This window comes from Quercus lobata, chromosome 3, assembly GCF_001633185.2.
Source record: "Quercus lobata isolate SW786 chromosome 3, ValleyOak3.0 Primary Assembly, whole genome shotgun sequence".
In the NCBI taxonomy this organism is placed as follows: Eukaryota; Viridiplantae; Streptophyta; class Magnoliopsida; order Fagales; family Fagaceae; genus Quercus; species Quercus lobata.
The window spans coordinates 23,269,545-23,276,244 of NC_044906.1; the positions used below are offsets into that span (position 1 = coordinate 23,269,545).

The 6,700-nt window shown below is 36.5% G+C and overlaps 1 pseudogene; it reads right to left on the reverse strand.

The window, feature by feature from the left end:
* Window positions 1–2,309: 2,309 nt before the first annotated feature.
* LOC115980586 lies at window positions 2,310–4,244 on the reverse strand (annotated as a pseudogene).
* Between the last annotated feature and the right edge of the window lie 2,456 nt (window positions 4,245–6,700).

Below are 6,700 nucleotides of genomic sequence, written 5' to 3' on the forward strand. Positions count from 1 at the left end.
TTAATACTGGAAAGCAAGTAATATTAGAGAAGGATAGATTAACAAAACAAAAGAAGATGTATTTATGGCCCTCGTCTACAGTGTTCACAGCAAGAGTAAATACAACACCATATGAAACTAATAGGTTGAAGAATATAAATTATAAGAGATTCGAGGTTTATGTCTCTCCATTATTTTCTGAGTTCACTAAAAAGCAGAGAAAAGTGTTAATGAACCCTAGTACATAGCCGCGTTTTCCAAAAACGCAGCCATAGTCCAAGAAACGCCGCTAAAGCCTCAAGCTATAGCCGCGTTTTCCAAAAACGCGGCCATAGCTAACATATAGCTGCGTTTTAAAAACGCGGCTATAGATCCAGTCAAATAAATTTTTTACAGAGTGACCTATAGCTGCGTTTTTTCAAAAACGTGGCTATAGCTAACTTTAAAACGCAGCAAAAGGTTTTATATAGCTGCGTTTTTTAGAAAAACGCGGCTATAGGTTCAAGCAAATAATTTTTAGAGGAACCTATAGCTTCGTTTTAAAAAACGCGGCTATAGGTCCAGTTGTAATAAATTTTTAAAACGGTTGCCAATAGCCGCGTTTTTTCAAAAACGCGGCTATAGGTCTAGGCGTAATTTTTGAAATGGTGACCTATAGCCGCGTTTTTAGAAAACGCGGCTATATGTAACAGCCAAAAAAAAAAAAAAAAAGGTTTTTCTGCAACTCCCCACGTGCCAACCCTTTCACACCTACATCCCCACCTACCCCACTTTCATCTTTTATTTCTTTACTCTTTCTTTCATTTTCTTTCTTCATTCTTCACTCACTCCACCGTCTTCACTCTTCAGGTTCTTCTTCTCTCTTTTTTTTTTTTTTTTTCCTTCCTTCTTCACATTTGGGTAGCACTTTTTTTTTTCCCTTATTCTTTCTTCCTTCTTCACATCTAGGTAACTCTTTTTTTTTGTTTTTTTGTTTTTCTTTCTTTCTTTCTTTCTTTACATCTGTGTAACTCTTTTTTTTTTCTTTGATTCTTTGGAGCTACTGCTTCTTTTTTTCCTCTTTCTTTTTTTTTTTCTCCGTTATTCACTCTAGCACAACTCTTTTTTTTTCTTTGATTCTTTCCAGCTACGTACTTTTTTTTTTCTTCATCTCAAGCACACTGATTTGTCTACAGATCTAGCATTTTTTTTTTTTTCTTATTTTATGTTTAGTTATAAGAAAATGGAGGAGATGTTGAAAATTTTGATGAAGTGGATAGCCCGCATATTTTGAATTTTCTGGGTATGTTTGTATTGTGAGAATGTTGTGTTTAATTTTGAATTTTTTGAGTGTGTTTGTATTTTGAGTATGTTGTGTTTGATTTTGAATTTTCTGGGTGTGTGTTTGATTTTGAATTTTTTTATTTGTTCAATTTTGAATTTTTTTATTGGAATTTTGAATTTTCTGGGGAAAAAAAACCCAGAATTTTTTTCTTTTTTTTTTGTTTTTTAAAAAACCTATAGCCGCGTTTCAGACGCGGCTTAAAGCTGGTCTATAGCCGCGTTTCCAAAAACGCGGCTATAGGCCGAATCCTATAGCCGTGGTTAGAAAACGCGGCTATAGGTCAGACCTTTAGCCGCGTTTTTCAAAAACGCGGCTATAGTCTTTGAGCTGCGGTCTTTAAGCCGCGTTATAAACGCGGCCATAGGAAACGCGGCTCAAAGCCTATAGCCGCGTTTTTGGGGTCTTAAGCTGCGTTTTTCAAACGCAGCTTTAGACCCATTTTTTTGTAGTGTGTTACGAATGGCCAAAAAATAACAGACAAGTTTTCATTTCTATTTGGGAAAAAAAAAATTCCGATAAAAATTCGATACTTACCAGTCTGAAATTAATTCTCTTCTTCACACATAATTTGGGACTTCTGTGAATTTTGATCTGAAAGCATCCTTTGTGGCCATGTCCTCCCAATGCAACCGGTTCCACCAGCCTGCCTCTCCCCTAATTTGCTTTTCTAGACTTGGGCATTGACTTAATGGATTTCAATCAGAGCAGGAAAGGGCAGGGTTTTTGGGCAGATGCTTCGTAGATTGGATAAAGTTTGCAAGTGAAGAGTTTCTAGACTAGAGAAAATGTCCTGATGATAATGATCTGATAATATTGCTTCCATATTGCACTCAACTATTGTAAGCTTTTGAAGCCTTGGAGCATAGTGAGCCATGTCGCGTCTAACAAACCACAACCCCAAATCACCACATCACGAATAAGGCTATGAAAGAAGTCATGCGTTGTGAAATCCCTATTGTTAGAGATTTGATATTCATCGAGTGAAACTTCCAACTTTCCCAATTGTTCACAAAACATTATTTCGAGCTTCGCTAGATGCTTCATTCTTGTCAGAGAAGAAAATGATAGACTGAGAATGTTTAAAGAAAAGCAAGTGTTGAGTGAGAGTTTTTTCATACACTGCTGTAACTTGGTTGACTGATATTCTTTTGGCACCACTGGCTGATCGTATTGTGATCCTTAGGTCACCCAACTCTTCCAAGCGCTCCATCTCCACCAGCAAGCCTTCTTCATCATACAATGCAGTACTGTGAGAGGGACTACACTCATCTGTTACAATACTGAACACTTGCAAGTGCAACAGACTTGATATCACTTCCCTTGGGATTTCTGTAAGATACTTTGTATAATCCAATAGCAAACATTTCAATCTTCTTAGCCTCTTGAGCTCTGATGGCAACCCATTATAGCCGTTTCTGACAGATTAAGATATTACAAGTTGAATAATTCACTAATTGACTTAGGTAATTCAACTAAGCCACAATTACCTGACAAGTCCAAAACATTCAAGAGACGCATCGAGTGAAAGAACTGATTTGAGAACATCTTCAACATAGTATCCTTGACCAACAAAGTCAAAGAGCTTGGGACAAACTGGTTCTCCAATGAAACATTCTATACTATTATGATGACCCCATACTGATATTCTTTCTGCATCCTCCCATCTTTCGATTCGGTGTGCATTAATAGAATTGACAAGCTGTATCAAAAATTTATCTCTCCTATCCCCACATACTAACCACAAGGCCATGTCACGGGTCGTGTCATGCATCCTAACAAACTCTTCAGAACCAGCAGTCAAGAATTTTGCTTCTGTTCCACCCACTTGAATTGGCTACCCATAAGGCCATATCCCGGATCACTTGTCATGCATCCTAACAAATTCTTCAGATTCATCGCCCTCTATTAAACATGCGAGCTTCAAAGTTCCAATAATAAATTCTCCACGATTGAAAGTTACATGTATGTTGTTGTTTCTGTACTCATCTAAAAGCCCTTCTCCAATCCAAAGATTGATTAGTTCATCCTTTCTAATATTATATCCTTCTCGGAACATGGAGCAATAAAGGAAACAATTTCTGTCCCTTTCATAAAGCAAACTATCATAGTTGAATTTAAGAACAGGAAAGACATCCGTACCTAAAAATTCCGAAGGATATCTCTGCAATACACTTACTGCATGGTTCCATTGCTCAGGAATCATCCTGCTACTCATGGCTCGCCCAACGGTGATAAGTGCAAGGGGCAAACCGTCGCACTCTTCAGCAGCAACAACTTTGACAAGCTTTGGTATATCTGGACGAGATTTTAGAGTCTCTTCACCCACCATCATTTGAAACAAATTTATTGCTTCCTCTCATGCTAGATAATGCACTTTTATCCTCCTTTGAGCTCCCATTAGGCCACACACATCCCTTGATCGACTTGTAAATACTACTTTGGACTCATTTTGATCATCTGGGGGAGGAATGCCCATTTTCACTAGCTAGATTAATTTGCTCCTATATATCATCAATCATTCAGCATAAACTTCTTTGTTCTCAACAACATTAATATCTCTGAAGGTCTCTCTTCCTCGCTTTTACCAGCCCATATAGAATCAGGAATCTGTAATTTTTTTTTTCTAATTACCTCTTGAATCTTCACCAAATTCACTTCCCTGGAAGCCACCACCCAAATTACTACATCGAAATTATGGGTTTGGTACGGTTTAGGAACTTATTATTAATCTTCTTCAAGAGGGTAGTCTACTCTTTCCTAAACCCCCTATGCCATATAACCCAATAATTCCCACACTTCCATCCTCAATACAATGCCAAGCCACTTCAAGTTTCGAGTCCAAGCCAGCGGTCGTATTTTTCTCCACAGGCATGTCATCAACTAGAGCACGTGGCAGCCGGTAAGCAACAACATCAAAATTTCCATCGGTTATTACTGTCATTCCAAGCCTGTATCTTAAGTAACAATTCCGGTTGAGGAGACATATCTTCTGTAATTCCTACTCGCTACTTTGTATACCATCCACTTCACTTCCAAGAGAGCGGCGCTCTGCAACCAGCCATTCGTTCGAAGATTGGTAAAGTAGTTTGCATGGTCGATTGTGCAGGTGCAAAAGTAAGAGGCAATTTCCAAAATTAGTCTCACCAAATCCATGTCTATTCAGACTCAGGGTTTGCTACAATTTTTTTTTTTTTTTTAAATCGAGAATGTAAGAGAGATTTTGTTTAGGATCGCATCCGTCACAATGGTATGGACATTAGATGGAATTCAGAGGAAAAGGGAATAAAATGTCCAGTTGCACAACTACACGACAATTGAGAATTATTTAAATCTGACAAACTTTGAGAGAAAAAAACATTAATATTGACCACCTGGTTTGAGATAAATCAAGCTAGGAAAAAGAATTTCATAAATTTCAAGTCACAATCAGTTTATGATTCTTGACTTTTATGTCAAATTATCATGATCATATCAATAATTAACTCTATTAATTGATCAGGAGATCTCACGTGGTGGCACGTGAGATTAGATGGTGGCGCGAGGTGGCCTGTGAGCACGTGAGTTAATTTGCAGAAGCTTCTTGCACCTCTGCGTTGGCGGTTTGATTAGTAAAAAGACTAGATTCGAGCAATGACTCTAATACCTTGTTGAGAATATATAGATAGAGAATAAACTTGTAAAGTCCATATATTGTGCGTAGAACATTGTACAACAAGAAGTACAATGGGTCTAAGGCTAACTATTATATATTTATATATATATATATATATATATATATATATACACACTAACATTTCTCTTGAACTTTATTCACATGTGACCATACTTACCAAATGGACAGCTAGAGGTGTGTAGTCAATCTAACAAAATCGATTTGATCCAACCCAACCCGCTATATTGGGTCAGATTTTAGGGATTGGTGGGTTGGATTGGGTTGAGAGTTTTTTTTTTTTTTTTTCTTAATTTTTTTTACACTGGGGCGAGTTGGGTTCGGATCATAAGATTCACAAATCCGCCTATCTTGACCCAATTCACCTATATTTAATATAAATTTCAATTTTAAAAAATATATTTAAAGCTATATTATACAATTTTGTTATTTACTTTTTTATCCCTCTTCCTAAATAAAACCCAAACCCTAAGTGTTCTCATATAGTTTGTGTTGGATTGGTGTTATGCTTAAATTATTTAGTTATAAATTTGCTCTTATTTGTGGTGGTGTTCTAGTGCACAATTTAATAATAATAATAATAATAATAATAATAATAACAAAAACAAAATTGTCCAACCCATAAGTTTAACTCAATCCAACCCGGTCCACGTGGGTTGAGTTGGATTTTTTTTGAGCCCACTGTAGACACTGTATTTTGTACCTCTTACAGCTTGGGCTCATGTTCCCCAATGATGCTCGAACTCTAAGGCTCAAGGCCTATTTAGAGTCCAATCAGATATTAAATTGACTTGAGAAGTGTTAAAATGGAAAATACAACATTTTAAATAAGCAAAAATCTATTTTTGGAAATAAAATGACCAAAGTGACCCTTAGCCTGCGCAAGTGGGTCGCGGCCTGCGTATGCGAGCCAATGCATGTGTACGCAGGCACATTCCTGTGCATGTAGTTAGGGTTTCAGAATCATAAGAAAGACAAGTTTTCTGCATTAATGGCTAAGGTTTGGAATGAATCTCACATCATCTGGGAGCCGTTCCAAACCCCATTTTTTCAACTATAAAAAGTCTTACATGATACATTTTCAAAACACACAATCCCACAGGAAAGACCTAATATTCACTAGAAAATAGTAAATCAAAAGGGAATTTTTTTCACAAAACACCCTTAAGTCTCTTTTTATTTGATTGGGACCTTTCTAGCCCCAATCCTTTTAGTTTAAGAATAATAATTGCCATTTTATTGAATTGTGATAGATTTGACTAAGTGGAACGGTAAAAAATCAAGCTTAGGAGCTTTTGCTTTAAAGAATTCTTTTAAACTTTTCTTTTTATTTTCTACCTTTAATATTTGTTTTAATCCATTTATTTTGTTTATTTGATGCTTACACATGTTAGTTTAGGTTAGTTTTAGGTTTTCTTTATGTCTTCAAGTGTGTTAGGTTGCTAGATTTTATGTTTTATGTTTTGTTTGGTTTTTGCTTTGTTTTTGTGTTGATTAGGGTTTCTGGGTAAGGATTTATGTACACATGACTTAGCCTGCGCACGCAGGCTGAACTCATGTGTACACAGACTTGTTCTAGTGTGCGTGATGCTGTTACCCAAAAACCCTAATTTTTGTTTGTTTTATTGCTACCTTCACATGTTTGTCTGCATAGCCTCTTTTTCACATGTTTAAACCTCATAAAATGCTTGCTCACCTTTTAACATGCTTGTTTGTTATCACATGTC